This window comes from Centropristis striata, chromosome 1, assembly GCF_030273125.1.
Source record: "Centropristis striata isolate RG_2023a ecotype Rhode Island chromosome 1, C.striata_1.0, whole genome shotgun sequence".
In the NCBI taxonomy this organism is placed as follows: Eukaryota; Metazoa; Chordata; class Actinopteri; order Perciformes; family Serranidae; genus Centropristis; species Centropristis striata.
In genome coordinates, this window is record NC_081517.1 from 28,853,427 (window position 1) to 28,873,291 (window position 19,865).

At 38.4% G+C, this 19,865-nt stretch overlaps 1 non-coding gene across 1 annotated transcript; it reads left to right on the plus strand.

Moving 5' to 3' along the window:
• Positions 1–15,149: 15,149 nt before the first annotated feature.
• Positions 15,150–15,254, plus strand: trnay-gua (transfer RNA tyrosine (anticodon GUA)). Its single transcript has 2 exons — positions 15,150–15,186; positions 15,219–15,254. It is a non-coding gene; the product is annotated as a tRNA-Tyr (tRNA).
• Positions 15,255–19,865: the final 4,611 nt, after the last annotated feature.

Sequence of the window (19,865 nt, forward strand, 5' to 3'; positions counted from 1 at the left end):
ATCTAGGTGTGCATTTTTGCATCTAGTGGAATTAAATTATGATATGGTAACAGTTTTGAAAATGTGTGCAGCCATAACAGCAGGTCAGTGTCTGCTATAAAAGGCCTCTACTTGTTGGTTGGCCTTAAAAACCATTTCATCTACAGCCAACCATTCAAACTGCAGCTTTATCTATATGTCAACAATCTGTGTCCAAACCCCAACTCGCATCATATATGGCAATCTGTCTGATTTCACACTTCCTTGGGTTGGCTGTGATCACTGGCAGCCTTAAGGACTGCCATAAAAGCCCTCAAATGCTGCATATGCTCCTGACAGCTGTTCCTATAGATGATGTTGTTTTCATGTGTGGAGAATAACTGAAATTAAATTGAATCCTATATGATGAGGAGAGAAAGGGGCTGGTGAGGGTGGTGAGCTTGAAGGCAAAGCTCCTAAAGATAGGATGAAGGACTGCTGCTATTTTGTGTTGAAAGGGTCCAGTGAGCTGATTTGTGCATCTGTTTTGGAGGCCTTTCTGTAATGTGTTCTCATGAACAGGTTCATGTGATATCCTACAAAATATGACCTTCTCTTCAGTTAAACAGCAGTACAATTGCTTTTTTAAATGTGTGTTAATGTTATGAATCAATGGTACTTGGTTAGGTTTAGGCACCCACATTGCTCTGTTAAGTTTAGGCAACAAAACTCCTTTTTTAACGTTAGGAAAAAGAGCAGGGTTTGGGTTTCACGGTAATATGCTATGCAGATGATGTTTTTACCTACAGAAGTTAATTTATGGGTTAACTTAGAATACGAATGTTGACTCTTGGTTTCACAGGGGACATGAACACTGGTTCTGCTGGGTCCTTTGGTGTTTGTCTGACCAATACAACACTAGTCCCAACCACCCTCTATGGATCTTTGCGGTCTGCAACGTTGCCTCACTTTAGGAATTTCTGGTGTACTCACATAATAATTACTATGGCCACTAAAGGTTGCCATGTAGCAACAGAAGGAGGAACTACATTTCCTGTCTGTATTACTACGCCTTGACATTCCCCAGAAATAAGTGATGCAGCCAGGTGCAAAGCCTGCTGCCGTCACGACCCAGACCAGTGTAATTAGTGGAAAATGGATAGACTTTGAGGCCTAAGAATTTGTCAGTTTAACATTGTCAAATTGCATTGGGCATCTGCTGCCCAATTGACTCAGGGTGATAAAGTATATTCCTGATTGATCAAAATTCGTAATGGTGATTGATAAAACATAAATTATTCATTGACATCCCTTTAAAGGACACTGCTTAAGACCTTCAGGAAGGCAGTGAGGCCATGGCAACATCTTTTTTTAAGAGAAAGCAGGAAATTACAGTTTTCTGACCTATTCAAGAGAAGATGGATTCAATTAGTAAACCACTTAGAACGTTTCTGTCCTCAATTCACCTATTCATGCTTTTGTGGGATCCCTGGTAATGTTGCTGTTACATAGTGAGCTGACTCTTCTGCAGACAAGCAGGCTGTTTCTTCAAATACTCCAGTATCCCTGTGCTGCATTCTTCCTGTAGTTCTTACAGTATGCATTGTATTGGTTAAGTTCCTGCATCACCTCCTAGTGTGGTCAACATGGTTGCACAGAATGGTACACTATGTGCAGTAGTGACTAGCTCCTGACTGTCTCTCCCTTCGTAGTCATTCTACTGTAGTCAAACCTTTAATTTTGTCACACAGTAAACCACTTTTTATATGGATCAAGACTGACCACAGCATATGGTAATAACACACAATACATGTATGCATAGCATAGATGTTCAGTGTTATTTTCCACATCACTGCTTGACACTGCCAAACTGGCCTCCGTCCATTTTACCCCAGAATTGTGTCCTCTCTTGTGTCAAAGCCTTGTTCGTCCTTGGCTTCCAGGATCAGATTTTTAACTCCAGTTGTGTCATTATATGCCAAGTGCCATATTCAAAACCACCTCTATTTAACTTGCGAAAGCAACAAAAGCAGTGTTCAGAACTCATTTTAAAGTCTGAGTAAGAGCGCCACAGTGTAACATTGTTTTAATTACAAACCTGATGAAAAGCCCACACTTTGCACAGGGTGACAGTTAAAACAAACACTATTTTTTCAGAGGAAGACCGATGTTTCACACAGATTTGCATTTCAGCTCATTGCAATGAATTAACGACCATCAATTAGCATATAAGGAATTATGGGTTTCATTCAAAATGAAACACATGCAATACACACAGAACAAAGGCAACAGTATATGCGACTGAAGAAAACAAAAAACAGACCAACAAAAAGCACTAATGACTGCAAATTGTTTCTTCTTTGGCTGTGTATCTGTTTTGCTTTTTCCATTAAATGTTTAAAAAAGGGCTTGAGCTGACCAAATCAACAAATCTGCTGAACTGAGCTGAGGGCATTGCCCCCATGTGTGTTTGTGTGTGTTCTAGTACTTCCTACATAGTGAGGACCGGAGAAAGTTTTAAACTTGACAGTGAGGACATTTTTGCAAAGTGAGGACATTTTGGCTTGGTCTTCAATTTTTCAAAGGCCTGTGTGAAGGTTAAGTCTTGGATTTAAGGTTATGGTTAGGTTAGGTTAGGTTAGGTTAGGCATTTAGTCGTGATGGTTAAGGATAGTGTAAGGGGCTAGAGAATGTATTATGTCACTGAGGGTCCTCACAAAGATAGCAGTAAAAAGATGAGTGTGTGTGTTTCTTTCCATCAGTTCAAATCCCCTTTTGTAGTGGACAGTGTCAGTGATGAAGGGCACGGGCATTATTCCCCTTGGGTTGTTAGGCAGAAGTGGCCTAGCTGAGATGACAGGTAGTGGACAGAGCTATAGCTCAGTGCTGACTGGCTGGCCAGTTGACTGATTAAAAAAATGTGCTGAGTTTATGGTTCTGAGGTGAGAAGTCCAGTGTACTCAGGGGATCTATAGTGGTCTCATAGTAACAGCAAGTGAATCTGACTGACCGGTCTCACAGTAAAACTTAAAAAGTGTGTTACATTTTGGTTTACTGGCTTTGTACTATATACTTATACTTTGTTTGTATTAATGTGTAACAAAAAAGTGATTGGTACAGACTTCTTATACTTCATATAAATAATTTTTGCAATATTACCAATGGAATGCAACCTAAAAACACAATGCAACGACTTGACAATCCTTTGCAACCCACACTTAGATGAATACAGTACAAAAATTAGATATGACAAGAGTTTTTGTGACAAAATTTCTAGGGGTTGTGATCAATCATAAATGAACATGGACAAAAAAAATACTGACTCTACTGAAGGTAACATTTCAAAGTCGGTAGCACTCCTGTTTAAATCTAGTGACATGCATCTATAATTTATAGATACATGTTACTTCTTAACATGTGGATTTGTGGGGGTCAATGACTTTAAAAGGGACAAAATTCTCCAGCAGCCATAAGAATTTATGGCATTATAGAGTGACAAACTCAACGTAGGGGGAGGTCAACAAAATTTCAGACCTTGAATGCGGCAGACAGCTGCTTTTTTCCCATTTTTCTTTTTCTTTTTTCTTGTTCCCTTACCTTGAACAAACTGTTTGTTATTGTCGCCATCATTTCAAAACTCCTATAAACTTAGTAAGTAGATCTTTTAACCCAATTCATGAGCATTCCCTAAACCCAAACAAGTCATTTTTGTGCCTAAGTCTAACCATCCTTGACCATAGCATTACACCATAAACCAGATATATTTTTCAGCGGTGACAAGAGTTTTGGAAGAACCAAAAAAGTGATGTCATCCTGGGGATAAGGGCGTCAGATCACAACGTGCTCCATCAAAAGTGTTATTGTACACGGCGAGGACAAACATTGTATTTTGTCATTTAATTTGGAGGAGTTACTGACCAAAGAAACAAAATATATATGTGTGAGGGGTGCTGGAACGTGGTTGAACCTACTCTGCAACTTCATAACTAACTTGAGAAAAGAAAGTTCAGCTGTTTTATACATTTATTTTGAGGTGAGGGGGTCTGTCAGCAGCAAGAAAAGCAAACATATCTATCTTAGCAAAGCACCAAATTGGATAGGACCATGCCAAGTCTGTCTTGGGCAGCGTGCCAACAGAGAGCAGAGGCAGGGCTTTGGGGCTGAAGCAATAAAAATAAAAGATGACAACGATGGAAAACATGGCTTAATATAAACATTCAAATGATATTTTAGAGTGAGGAGAATGCAGGAATGGAAAAGATTGGTACACTGCTGTATACACATAAGTAAAAAAACAACATTTTTTCATTGTCATGCATGTCTTTAAACTACAAAATGTAACACCCCTAAGCTATGGAAGTCTAACAGCCTCTATTTGGGATGCTGTATTATGGAGATACTTTTACATGGTTCCATGCTTTCAGTGTGGTCTCAATGTTCCTGTTTCCTTCTCTCTCATTTCTATCTCTTTCCCACACTAACACACACATACACACACACAGTATTTTGGGAAGACGTCCAGCTGCCGTGGTGAGAGTGACTAATGACCCCTTTCACAGCACAAACACCACATAATCAGAGATGCTGAGGATCTGTGTCTGCCCGCTGTCCTGTCTGAGTAATTACGCCAGGGACTCAATTAATCTACCACCCAACAATCAACCCAGCTGTACATACTTGTTGCCCGCTGCAGTGTCCCAGTATCTTAGTTCAGAGATAAGTGTGTCACATTTTCATTTGTTATCCTGTGCTGTTTTATTATGAAGAGAAATTGTATATAAAAATGTGTTAAATAATTATATTATATTATTATTATTCTAAATTATTTTAGCTTACATTTATGGGTGTCTAGCTAAACACCAAATAGGGTTTTCAAAAATCCACATGTTAGACTTAATTTAGGTCCAAACCATTAATTGCTCAAGATCTAACTTTTGTTCAAAAACTCTACAGGTTAACAAACTTTCCTACAGCCATGCAGTTTAATGGATTTGGCTCCAGATTTCTATGAGGCCATTTGTTCGTACTTTAGAAGGAGATTCATGATGGGCACTCTGGTCTCTTTGGCACCTTTTTGATGGGCAGTAAAATTTTGCAGAGAATGAAAGCCAACAAAAGTGTGTTGTGGACATGTAGTATCTTACCTCAGCAACATTTTCACCCTCTGAATTAATTTTATCAACACATTTATGGTAATTTGTTGCTCATTATTTATCATGCATTTCAGCAATGCATTATTTATATTATGTCGTTTTCCTCCTACTTGATTTCATTCCTCCACATCAATAGCCCAGAGAGGAGTCCAAATGCACAATATAGCTTTATTCTACTGCCTCCACAGCTACAGTTATGTTTGACAGGACTGAAAGATACTTTATTATATATTAAGTCAGTGACTCAGCTGGGGCCAACTACCCTCCATAAAATTCAGTAGATGGTTAAAAAAGCCCTGTAATAAAAATGATTAGCATTTAACTAATTGTGAGCCTGGCAGTTTACTCTTGAACTTTTGAAGCAATATATATACAACAGTTCAAATTTAAAGACCCACTTTATTAGCTGGAGAGTTTCAAATATGACTGACCGATGATTTAAAAAAAATATATTCAAAAAAGTTGCTTTTCCTTCTTTCTTTCTTTTTGAATCTTCAATTAATACTCAGAAAATGATTTCTTCACAATCTACCAGAGCTCAGGGTGACTTGAAATACTTACGAATAACTCATTACTAAAACCGTATTCTAATAATCAAATAATTTAAACATAGTATTTGTAAAATTATTTTGAATGCTAGAAACATATGCATAACATTCAATAGTCTGTTGACTGAGGAATAGAGCTGGCTGATGAATACGCTGGGCTGTCTACTGATATTGGCTAATCACAGATATAACTGTATGGGAAAGACTGAGCTACTTTACCTCCCAGGGAAGGGCTCTCCCACCACTGACTTCCACATCACTGTCCAGGACACAGCGGTTGCCTCCACAGAAACCGCCAAGAACCTTGGCGTGACTCTTGACAACCAACTGTCCCTCTCAACAAACATCACCGCCACCACCAGATCTTGCAGATTCTTGCTGCATAACATCAGGAGAATCCGCCCGTTTCTCACCCAGAATGCAGCTCAGGTCCTGGTCCAGGCACTGGTCATCTCACGCCTGGACTACTGCAACTCCCTCATGGCAGGTCTGCCTGCCAAAGCCATCCGACCTCTACAACTCATCCAGAATGCAGCTGCTCGATTGGTCTTCAATCTTCCCAAATTTTCACACACAACACCCCTCCTCCGCTCCCTCCACTGGCTACCAGTGGCTGCGCGGATACGCTTCAAGACTCTAGCTCTGGCGTACTCTGCTGCTAACGGTTCAGGTCCTACTTACATCCAGGACCTTGTCAAACTCTACACTCCTGCCCGTCCTCTCCGCTCTGCATCAGCCAAACAGCTGGCGACTCCCACCTTGCGTGGGTCAACTCGCCTCAAAACCACTTCCAGACTTTTCTCTGTCTTGGCTCCCAAATGGTGGAACGAGCTCCCCACCGACATCAGGACCTCAGACAGCCTGTACATCTTCCACCGCAGGCTGAAGACCTATCTCTTCCAACAATACCTCGGTTAAGTCATGGTCACCTAACAGATATATATACTTAAAAAAAAAAAAAAAAATTCTTATTCTTTTCTCTTCTTTTCTTCTTTAACACATAGCACTCCTTAGCAATGACAGTTAGCTCTTAAAGTTATGTACTTACTCGATTCCTATGGTCTATGTCTAGTACCATCAGGTTGAATGCACTTATTGTAAGTCGCTTTGGACAAAAGCGTCTGCTAAATGACATGTAATGCAATGTAATGTAATGTATGATCAGATTTTTACATGGAAAAGTAATTACAGTATATTGAGGTTTAACATAAAAAATGCACTACCCCGAAACCTACCTGGGCAGGTGGGTTTTAGGAGATATCCAACTGATACACTTTTCTTTTCTGTCATGTTGGACACATTTAATAGCATACTATGTTATTTAGTTTGTCTAAGTGTTCTTGGTCATTCTAATTCTGAAGTGACAATTCTGAAGTTTAAAACATGGCACACTGGATAAATACATACTGCACATTCCTATGTATGGGTCAAATAAGTGTGATTTTCTTTTTAAGAATAAACCATAAAAAGACACAGTCACAGTCATTCTTTAAATCAAGCAATTTATTTATATGTATTTACAGAATACAGAATTGGAATTATCAACTGGAGCATTTAATGAATGTTTCTGTTCAGTAATAATTCTGTTTGATTATGAGCCTCCATTAGTTGGAATCTCATTTGATCCAGATTCTCTCCCACATTCTGTCTGCAGGAAGTAATGTTCGTACATTGTTATTTGATGCTATTATTTGCAGTGTGTGAAAAGATTCTGTCGCTGTGCCTTCGCAGTGCAGACTTGCTTTGTAATCTTAAAAATGTAGCACACCATTACACTGAAATAAATTGAAATTACATGCAATTATCGCCTCTACTTAAATCTTATTTTTGAGATGGGGGTATCATCCATTTTTATAAGTAATTTATTAAATAAACTACTTTGATTCATAGTGCGAGAGATTAGACTCTCTCCTTACACTCTATGAGACAATTTGTATTATAATTCTGGGGTTTAAAAGATCATTCAACAAAAGCCAATTTTTGAGAAATCATACATCTTTTATAGTCTGTTGAGATAGATTACAGCTCCATTCACACCTGGCTTTTCATGCAACAGGTATTTATCAAGATTGCTCCCAGATGTAGTTGATTTACATTACTGTATTGGTTGTGAAGAATTTTTCTTCGGGAGCCAAATGGTAATCCAATCACCCTTTCCCAGAGCTTTCCAGTATGCAGATTACCTTGGCCTGGACAGCACTGGCTGCCCACGAGTCTCATCCAGAACAGGAAATTATCGTACCACACCCGCCTGAGGAAAGTGCTTAACAGGGCATATGAGCTGAGGATATGAAGTACCAGCAATCTTAATCAGACATGATTTTCTACTAAGATGGTGGCACCATGCATCTACTTCTAACAGTATCAACAGATTAATTGTTTTATGTCTGTGTAGTTACCCTTATAATACAATTAGATTCAGTAGTTAACATTTTTTGTATTATTTTATTTTACTTTACTTTAACCATTTTAGGACAGCACATTTATGCTATGTCCATATTTATTGACAGTTTTGTCTGAAAATCCATTTGGAAATACAAACAATAAACAAAGTTTCCCAGCAGGCATATGTTGCAGGAGGGCTCTTGCTGTGTGTGCATATTGATTTGTTGTCAATCACGCTGCAGGATGATGAGATAGAGGTCACCACTGAAACAGAAATTACACATGCTGTAAAATATGTAATATAGGAAGTGGACAGTCAAGCTAGCATTAGCATAGCTCTCCCAGTAAAAAAAAGAGTTGCTGGAGAATTGCTTGAGGGCCAGAGTTTGCACACACAACTGTCTAGTCCACAGGAAATTCAATGCAAATGTCCAGGACAGCCCAGGGCACAGAAAAACATTACCGGTGCTCGTCCTCCAGTAAATGAGCTCCCCTTGTGACTTCTTGTCAGTCTTTTTAGCAAACTTATCAATCTAGAAGTGGCACTACTTTATATTGCTCTGGGTGCCCTTCCTGCTTTCCTGCTTGACCATTTTTTTTTACTTTACCCGTGAAAAATCCCTTCCAAAAAAATAACAAGTTAGCATGTCTATTGTGTTTTTTGTATATTCTTACTTACATAAAAAAATAAATATCATGAGTGAAATAAGCAAATGCCATGGCTCTGCCTTTGAACTACAGTGTAACAAATGCCTGTCTCAAATATACGGATTGAGTCAGCCAGGGTTTTATACATCACATACCTTCCTCACTAATCCCATCACTTTGCAGGGCTTGGCTTTCCATATCATTTTCATATCATTAGTATAACACTACAGATTATTGTTAATCATCAAGAAGCTGGAAAACAGATGTTTGGAAGGGATATATGAACATTTGTAATAAATCAAAACGGCAGCCTCAGTATTAATTTGTTACACATCACAAGTAATAGCCAATCAGATGGTGCTGTGAGTGGGAAAAATTAAAAGAACAAACAATTTTAATTATTGACCGATGCCTTATTTTAAGCAACAGCACATAGTCACTCATGGGAGATGAATGAAAAGACAAAAAAACATTTGAGAGCTTGTCTCAAGCACCGAACACGTAACATTTTATAAATATCAAAGGACTTTCCGCGATGTCTTGACAAGAGGAGGTAACTGCAGTACAAATTGGCGATTGCAAGTGAACTTGCCACTTCCCATACAGGGAACAAAGCTGTTTTTGTGGTCACAGGTTGGTTGTTGAAGCCTTTGTTTTGGGGAGCAGATTGTGCATTGTTGAGAGGTGCAGATTGGATGGTGTCAGGCGAGGAGGTGCACAGTGGAGGGATTAACGACTTCAGAGCACTTGGTGCTGCCTTGGCACTTCCCCAGCTGGTGAACAGAAGTCATTGGAGGTCTCCATCACGTACTGGGATGTGTTGTTCCTGCACACTCAGGGAGCAGCCTCTGGACCAGGTACCCCAGCTCCCTGACCCGACCCTTGGGCGAGCTTCAGTGTCTTCATTCTATTGCATGTTTGTATGCAGGATGGCTGTTGCCATCACTTTAGGGGAATATCATCCCCCACAAAGACATGTAGAAGTGGTTCAAGGTCTGCAGCAGCAGGGAGAGGTCTCTCTTCTGGGATATGCTGTTTGCCTGTCAGAAGAGCCCTTCCAGATGGTGAAGCTGTGAGTGTAACTCAATCACTGTTCCTCCCAGAAGCACCAAGCTAGAAGAGGTATCTGGCATCCTCTACAGCCGTTGGGGTCAACGTATACCACTTTGTAGCTGGAGGCACAGATAAGAGATACTTGGCTTTGTTTGTCCTGTATTTATCAGTGCTTCACTGAAGAGGTCACAGTAAAGTTTTTCCTCTCTTTCTCAGTTGTTTCCGATGCTTTGCAGATGCTGAATTGCTCAATTCAGTATTGTTTTCATCAACCAACTTTGTCTCCCACTGACTGTCCTTTTTTTTTTCCTCTTTTTTTTTCTACATCTAAATTGCAACAGCCAATATGTTGTGAAAATGTCAACTCTGTTGTGTTTTTGAATGAGGAAATGTTCTTTCTGGCAAGTGGAACAATATTGATCCTGCACAAGTGAAATGTTAATTGACAATATATTTTTTGTTTTCTGACAAAATATCTAGAATGTAATTTCAAGGGGATAGTGGTTACCTTAACAGTTACAGTGCTCAATTCCCCCTATGAAAGCCTACATTACAATTACTAATCTAATCCAAATATCCTGCATATTTTTTACATGTAGATTGATTTTGTATTTTGTTTTCTTTTAATGTAGAGGAATGCCAATGCAGTTCTGTGGGCTACAGAGACTATGTAACTGCCCAGCAAGATCTCCAACCTAAACAACAGAACAGGTCATTTTGTTTTCACATGGGACACGAACCCCATTCTTGTGATTGAAGGTACCGCCCCGAGCTCTAGAGGGCGGTGGAGGACAGTCTAAAACCTAAATATAGGTCATATTTCGCTGCCTGTACAAACGACCTATAGTAGGGCTGGGCAATATGACCTCAAATGAAAATGACGGTTAATCAAACATTTTACGTCGATTACGATTAATGAACAATTATTTTGTGCTTGTTCTTTGCCCTCATAGTTCACTGACCAGACTCTACTCGACTCAGTTACCTGTTAAAGCTGGGATATGTTTTCTAATGAAAGATTGCATATCTTTGTGATTTTAAATAAACTAAGGAAACACACAGATTAACTTTTTCGTGGTAATTAATTGAATATTTTGAACTGAGATCAAAGCATCGCTTGAAATGAAAACATCACATTGTAGTTTTAAAGTAGAAATTAACTTCTCTAAAACAATTGAATATAAATAACTTGCATTTCTTGCAAAACAGTTGTTCCGCAGTGTTTTCATTATTTTACATATTTTTTTTATGTTGTCTTCCCTAAAACCAAAATGTGTCCAGACGACAGACAGCATTTTTCTCTCTGGACTGAAAATAATCCAAATAATCGAAATGGGCAAGATTACGTCAGTTAGAGGATCTGAATGTCGGTTTCTATTAATATTCAATAAATTGTCCAGCCCTAACCTATAGTGTCATATTTGAGGAGAGGCCGGTCTCTAACTGCCATATTTGCTGTTATTTAGTTTTTATAAATGTAATTTTTGGGAGACATGATTGGTTGAGGGAAATATTAACATTGACAAGGTGTGTGTGTGTGTGTGTGTGTGTGTGTGTGTGTGTGTGTGTGTGTGTGTGTGCACGTGTGGACTGAACCTACTGATTTGTACTTCCTGTGATTAGTACAGTTGTGGGAATTTTTAATTCCCTCTCCGTGTTTCTGATTTCTGTATTCAGTCAAGACAGGAAGTCATGAGTCAGAAGTGCACTAAACTAATCACTTGAGTGAAAAGGGAGGGGTATTTGAAGAAATAAAAAAGAATCAATGTTGTCCTAGAAAATGAGATTCTTCTGAAAGCTTCGGAGAGTTGGGCTTAACCCAAATCATGAATCACTGGTTAATTAAGCTCTCAGTGAATGAATTTATTTGCACAAAAATAAATCATTTCCTCTATTGAGATGAAGATGGCCAGATGAAAAAGCAATCTCTTGTATTTCAGAGCGGTTTGAATTTGCATGCCAGGGGCTAAATTGGTATTCATTTCAGATCTATGTGAGAAACCAAAACAGACTGCAGTTCTGCTCTTTTGTCACTGTCTAATTAGTGAGTCATTTTCCATTCCTCTGAAACTCACACCTTAAACTGACATCATATAGCCCCCCGAGTGGAGGTTTATCATTTGCAAATAAGGGGTATGTTTTCTGAGAATTCAAATTCATTGATTTAAGAAGTGTCAGTAAAGTTACTTAAGGCTGCTTTTAAAAAGTAATACTCCTTAATAGAAGTTCTGTTCTTTACTTTGGTTTTATGATGAACTTTCTTCTTTTTGTATGTTATGTACAGTCATTCACTTTTCATTGTTGTCACAAAAATGAAATTTAGAACATTTTGTAAAATACTTTCCACTAGCTTTCCACTTGGACTGTTCCCTGCCAACAAAATTATGTAAGCATTACATTTGATTTGACTTAATTGCCTTATTCAGTGGAACTAAGGTTGTTTGGGTGGTTGTTACATAGAAATCTTTTTGGCAATTTGCAGTATAAATTAATGGTAGATACTGTGTATATATATATATATATATATATACATCACAATACATCACATACATATATATACATCACAATAAAAGCACATACACCGAATGCATTTACTGGGCTATGATGACAGCAATCCATAGATAAAAGACAGTACTTTTAAACAAATACCTAACCTAGGGCTGGGCGATATGGACCAAAAGTCATATCACAATATATGTAGGCTAAATATCGCTATACGATATATATCCTGATATTTTTAACGCAAATTGAGAGCAAATGTTCAGTCAAAGTCAAAGCCAAATATGACATGTCACAAGAAATTTTATTGAAACCATTAATTTAAGTGAACATAAATACTGTATAACAGGAGTACCTTTTTAAAAAATCAAACTCCATAAAGTGCACATTTAAATAAAAAAATATCTAAAATGAAAAAAGCCTATTAAATAAAATAGGCCAATCTTTTTCTGAAATAAATGTATTTATATGAGAAAAGAATAACAAACATTACAAAAAAAACTAAATATGACAAACCCTAGTAAGGGCAGCATTTATATACAGAAAGAACAACAATTTGAACTATATCGATACATGCAATATAGTCTAATTCCATATCATATTTTAAAATATATCGATTTATTTTTATATTGATATATCGTCATGCCTTAACCTAGCCTATGTAATGAGGAACATTGGATGAAATGTTTCTTTATTACAGTAGTAGTTTATTTTAGGTTTATCCCAAATGCTGCCATTGTTCAAAAAAAGCTATCCATTCACAGCTGAAAAATCAAACAAATGTACTTTACTTCTGTTTGACACAGTCCTCCTCTTTTTTTGACATGTCGGATGAAAACACTCCATTTATTTTTGTACAAATTAACGGTGAAGTCAATGGTTTAATAATAACGCAAATGGTTTAAGTTTGGCTGTAGAAATAAATTAATAGCACTAAAACCGTGTGCAACAAGGAAAACAGGCAGCTGTTAAACTAAATGTGCTGCAACACTAAACGAGCACGATGATTAGCCTTTCACAGTTCTCATTCTCGTCCAACCACTCAGAGATTTTTCCATAAAAGCGCAACAATACCCATCTGCTCATCAGGTGGTCAGATTCATGAAGCTACCTTTTCTAATCAGCCTCAGCCCACAGCGACTTTTCCAAAGACACTGAAGGCAATTAGTTTAAAAAGCATTACTTGACATTTAACTCTACACTCCCCCACCCCCCTTTTCCATGAGCCAGTGAATTGCTGACATTTGAAGCAGACTCAGGTGGCTGAAGACTGTAATTTTACTCAAACTCAGCTTGCATCAAGGGCCCAAACCCAGGCGCCAACTGGTGCTACACTAGCTACAGAGCGAGTGATGTGAGGGGTCAGAGGTCAGATTGGCTCAACATGGACTCCGAATGCAATTACTGGGCTGAACTGAAGAAGTAAAAGTCCAACCATCAAAATAAATGAGACAAAGCAGTTATACTAGGAAGGTGCACAGCCTGCATGTAGGGCGCTTTTCTGGAGAGCGGGGGTGGGCGGTCGTGTCATGCTGTGTGGTTATGATATGTATTTCAGCTGCACCCTCCCAGCTTGGGATAACCATACTGACCTGCAAGATAATGGTCCTGTGAGGAAGCTGAGCAGTGGTCTCCACCCTCAACTGAGTTGTGTCGCTACTTTAAAATGTTTTAATCTAAATAGTTAGAAGGGATGTAAAAGGAAGGTTTAATTAACACGTGATGAACCCACATTTAATCCAATTTAACTCCAATAGTGTTCTAATTCCTCAGCTATTTCAGTACTTACTGGTATATACCGTATGCATTATTTGTCAAAAACAACAACAAAATAAACAAACACATTGAAATACCAATACTCGAAAGCCTTGTTCCAGTTTTTAGTACAGTATACATAGCTGTGTGTGTGTCTGTGTGGCACACAGATTCTCACTAGTTTGCATTGGGTTGCAGAATGACTGGGGATATCAAAGTGAATATCATAGCACTTTATAAATTATACATAATTATGCATCAAATTTGATTCCCATTCCCTTTCGTTTCTAGCTAAACTTACGTAATGCATCTTACTGTAAATACCTTCACATAAAATAGAACGGGACTGATTTTACATAGAGATGGAGCAAATAGAAAAAGCTTTAATGGACGGATACCATGATTTTAAAGTGGAGTTTAATTTAAGAAAAGTTTAGCCATGCATTGGAAATACCCGCAACTACACACAGTTCACCCGATGGATTTGTCTTTTCAGCTCTCTCAGGACCCACAAGCAGCTTTTGTGGGTTCAAATTCAACATTCAGTCATATTGTTTTGGCTAATAAATTCATTAAGATTAAAAAGAAACATTACTTCTTGACTTCCAAAGTAAAGAAGCCGTAACACGAGCCATGCTTCAGTATCTTCAAACAGACTTTTTGTGTTAGTTCTGATCATTAGGAAGTCTGTGATTAACAGAGGTCAGGAGTGAAAGCGTGACCTTTCTCTGTGAAGTTTCCTCTTCCAAACTTTGGTGAAGATGAAAATGCAAGTCTTTTGCAGCTTATTAGAAGATGGATATACCATCCATTATCTAATTTTTGACCTTGGTAGTGTAGTTTGTCTAAACTCAAGGTCCACTTTAGTAGCTTTTCTGGAGCTTTCAGAAGCATACCAGTTTTCCTCAGTGGATGGATTTGCTCAGCTGTCAGGGGGGGTTTTCCAATTCTCCTACAACCCTACCAAAGAAAGTTGGCACACTGTGTAAAGTATAAATAAAAACAAAATTCATCAAGTACAGAATATCGGTTTGAACCCATAATATACTGTCTTTGTACAGTTTTCAGTTTTCTCCCTTCCCCTCAATATTGTTCCACTCTGCCACATTTAAGGCTGAAAATCCCTGTTGCATCAGGCATGAAACGTCTCCCTTCGATAGCTCAGTTGGTAGAGCGGAGGACTGTAGTGGAGAAACCACACAGAGTGGTCACCATAGGAATCCTTAGGTCGCTGGTTCAAATCCGGCTCGAAGGAGTTACTTTTTATACCTTGATTGTTTCCTTTTTTCTGTAAGTTGCTTTGGATAAAAGTGTCTGCTAAATGACTAAATGTAATTGTAAATGAAATACAGTTTGATAGGACACATTCCACATTTCTGAAAAAAACTGAGCTAATGAAGACAATCTAATAAAACAAAGTTACTTGCAAACAGAATATCAATAAATAATATATATAAATTGATTCGACTGATCTGCACGCAATATACAGTTACAATGCAGGTTCTGGATGAATATGCAGATGTTTGTCAAACAGTACATTTTAAAGGAGCAGGGTTTATAATCCACCATAGCATTCAAATGTGCAGAGGCTTTAACAGTATGACACTCACTGTAACACAGAGACCCTCTCTGTCTGCTGTACAGTGACATATCTCAACTCTGGTGTTTACTTTTTTCATAAATACTAAATTCCTTCTGCAAACAGGGGAGATAAACAATAAGGCTCACCCAGCCTTATCCCTCCGTGACCTTGGCTCTTTATTTTTTCTTACTGACTCAAAGACCCATAATCCTAATGTTTGTCCACTGACCACTTTTAAAGATTCAGTTTTCAAGCTCAAACTTTTATTTTACAAGTTTGATTAAAAGTGTCTGCTTGGTGGACGGAGTCTTGATGTTCAATGAATAAATGAATGAATGAATGAATTGATTTAACATTCAGTGACATTCTTTTTTTAAAATATCTTCTTTATGGCATCACTGAATACATCTTCTTGCTTCAGTCATTTGTGGGACAGTCATGACTCAAGATTTACTGGCAGTCTACATGGTAACACCAGTAGAGCTGCACAATTTGGGGAAAATATATAATTGGTATTAGTTTGACTGATGTATGATTCTAGATATTGGAGGGATTTTTTTTTTCAGCCATAATTTTTCTCAGTTTCACTGAACAATATATCAAAATAATCATAATTGGATATTTTGCGACCAAACAAGACTATGTCAAAATCTACTACAGGCTGACTGCATTTGGTCAATGGGATTTTGTGGGCAATTTGTTACTAGAATAGTCAATAACTATTCCTGTAAAATGCATATAAACATGTAAGTAAACGCCATTGTATTATCAACAAACAGCTAAATGTCCATTTATGTTGTAAACACATATATTTTGTTTTACAATGTTTGGAAAGCAATGTTAAAGCCTAATGTTGCTCTACACAAATAAGTAGGTCTTGGTCTTTTTCACCCAGTGAGGTATAGAGCTTATTAATTAAACACTGGTATTAGATCGGTAATCATTACTCGGGCTGGTTCGGAGCCTTTGCCTAATCTGAAACCAGTTCCTCGCTTTTCGACAGCTAAAGAACCGGCAGTCAGCCAGGAAAACTGGTTCCAGTTTTTATCATTCATATTATTTCATTTTTTTTAACTGCAATGTGATTGATACAGGCGAGCATTAGCAGACTGGCGTTAGCCGGCTAGCATCCATAATTGCTGTCCAGAGCATTCAAGACGAACAGCACAAATGTGTACTAACGGCCGTTTGGATGCAAATGTAGCTTGAAAAGCCAGGAGCAACATTTGTAAAGAGATAATAAAGTCCACCATTGTTGTTATTATGCTTGTGAAGAGCTGAGATGTTCACAGACGTATCTGTGATATAATGAAAAGGCTCCCAAGCCTGTGGAAATGCAAAGAGGTTCTGAGAAGGTTTGCAAGTTGAACCAATTGCGAACCAGCTCCAGCATCAGCAAAAGAGTTAGGTTTGCATTGGTCGAAAAGGGTAGGGCTGACCTCTGTGGTTTTTTCTTAAGCCAGTAGTGAATAATTTGAAGGCCGCGACATCTTGCAGCGCAAAAATACTTAATTCTGAAGGTATTTTGACTCATCGCTGTGCTAGAAGGAAACTCGTCAGTAGGTTTCATCTAAGCTAATTCAGTTGTTAAAGGCCTACTTGGTAGTTCGGAGCTCACAAAGTTGTTGTAAAAAACTCACTCCCGCCTTTCTTCCGTTGGCCATGTGCACTTGTTGTCAACGGAGCACATGAGTAGCAGAGGCAGAGTAACAGCTAGGGTCTGAGTTATTACCATACGTTATTATGTAGCATTGCAAGGCCCAAAGTGAAATGCAATTCTGAATTTGTCCCATATAAGCGACAAACAGTGAACGAATAGATAACCTCAGTTGTGTGGCAAGTTTGCCACATAGATAGCAACAACCTAATGCAAGAGTCGATAGCAATCCAGCTGCTACTGAATACAAACGCGTTTGCTTTGGAGCTAGCGCGATAGCCAGCCAGTGTCCAGCGATGGTAATGGATTGAACACATTTACAAACACAACTATAATAAATAAGCAGAAAATGAAGAGATACGAAATGTGTGTCAAAACAGGTCATTTTACCATCACAATGATTTCTAAAGTGTTTTATAAAGTTGAAAATGCTACATAGTTCTGCTTTAGGACATTTCAGTCTGGAACAAAGTGGTAGACTGACTAACCAACAAAATATGGGAAGCATTACACTTCCAAAAAATAAAAGTATTTTAAAATGCAGATGATTAGTTGTAAATGAATGTATTTTTTAGGAGACAGGGTTGCTATCTTTCTTTTTCATAGTATCACACAGCATATTTTCAAACATCCAGGCTTTCAAGTCATTGCAGTGTGAAGGCTAATTACAGCCTCTCCTCCGTGATGCTTGTGTCTTTGATTTTTACAGGGAGCATCTGATTGTCTGACCTGCAAAGTATGCTGTGAGCCAGGAGATAGCAGTGCATTGTGTCCTATAATTAGCGGTTCTTCTGCATGTTAAAGTGAATAGAGATCCCAGTTGGCCAGGAGACGCCCAATTAACTTTCTCCTCTTCTTTCTGTTAAGGCATACTCAGCTTCTAAGGGAATAATTTACCTCTTCTTTCTCCGGATATGAAGACAGTCAAGTGTGTGTAACTATCATTTACCCTGCTACATTTCATTCATTTTTGTGCACTGTCATGTCAAATCACAGCAAAAAACAAGCTTTATATTCCCTTTGAGGAGCAGGTAATCAAAGTTGCTATAAAGATTACAGATTTTGTCACAGCTATTTTTATCTGCTTTTTTAAAAATAATAGCACAACAAAAATTCAACCAGTCAGTTATGAACTAAGGGCTTTTTGCAGGCCTTTACATTCATGTCATATTTACTGGGTATGGGTAAGAACAAAAGCAGGCAGTAAAAGAGAGAAAAAAGAAAGGTGATTAACAGACCATGGCCTCAAACATCCAATTACAGCAATACAATTAATGTAATTTAGTGGCTAAATACTCAGTGAGTGCCAAATGCTATTTGAAAGAATGTTCAATTAACTTCTTTCTCAGCAACAGTAAATGGGGCATTGTGCACAAGTGATACCTCTTGTGGCCAATCAGCGTTAAATATGGCAGGTTAAGATGAGATGTACATATTTCTCAGTGTGAGTGTTATTTTGCAGACCTCTGATTAGTGATGTCTCAGTTCCTCCAGATGCTTAACACAATCAACCAGCCTGTTCTCCCATCCAAAATGTCAATATAGATCGTGTGTACAGGCAACGAAAAACAAGCCATATTTAGAAATTTCACCGTCTGCTGTAATGCGGCTGCTGCCATCTTGCTGATGTAGTAGTTATTGACAAGCAAGCGAATTTTAAATTGGTGGATTCCCACAGTCAGTTGCAGGTTGGGGGGGTGAATGGGTCAAACAAGCAGTGGACTTGCACCTAGGAGAGCAGGGTTTTCATTCCGTGTGAAAACAAAAGTAACTTACGCAAGTTACGTGAATCATGTTTTTGAACGTAACTTACGTTTTCATGTAAATTGCGGCGGTAACGTGACCCTTGTAACTACTTAATTACTGGCCCTAACATACATTTATACATTCATACTGTTTAAACTGTCTCTTAAAATGCCTTACCCGAAGTTTTTTTTCAGGTCAGTGGTTTTACAAAATAAATCCACATAAACGGCAGCCTTTTTTTACAATCGTGGACCGTACGTGTGTGCTGTTTTTAGAACACGCTGTTGTATCGCGATATGTGCATATATGCCCTGAAATGCGAGCCGCGATATGTGCCTACTGCCCACATGCCATAATTTGTGGTACTGACACACGACCTCTTCAACCGTTTATGTTGGAGAACTTGTTGCAATCAACCCTGCTTATCAGGTGCATCTAAAATCCCTTTTTGACCAATCTGTCTGCTTCCTGTTTACAGCTTTGTGGCATCTATTGGCCCTTTCCACCCTTGTGCCAGTGCTTTTAATTTCCATTTACAGCAGGGAGGCAGAATGCACACCTACATGTGACTCACTTTTTCTGAAAGTCAGACACCCAATTTCCATTTTCAGAACATTTTCCTTTTGTGTTGGTGGCAAGAATATTTTATGGTTTTGGTGAAGTGCTGCATGTGTCACTTCAGATGGATAGGTGAGATGTTTTCAATGGGACAAAGTCCGCATACAGTGTTTTTTTATTTTTCTCACTTCACTGAAGTGCTTCATCCCTGCATTTCCCCAACATCCTGCCAGCAATTTTCATCCACAAAGGTAGTGGACACAAGGCCTGCTGTTATCTGCAACTCATGTTTTATCTGTTTCAGAGTATCTGTCAGTGATGGT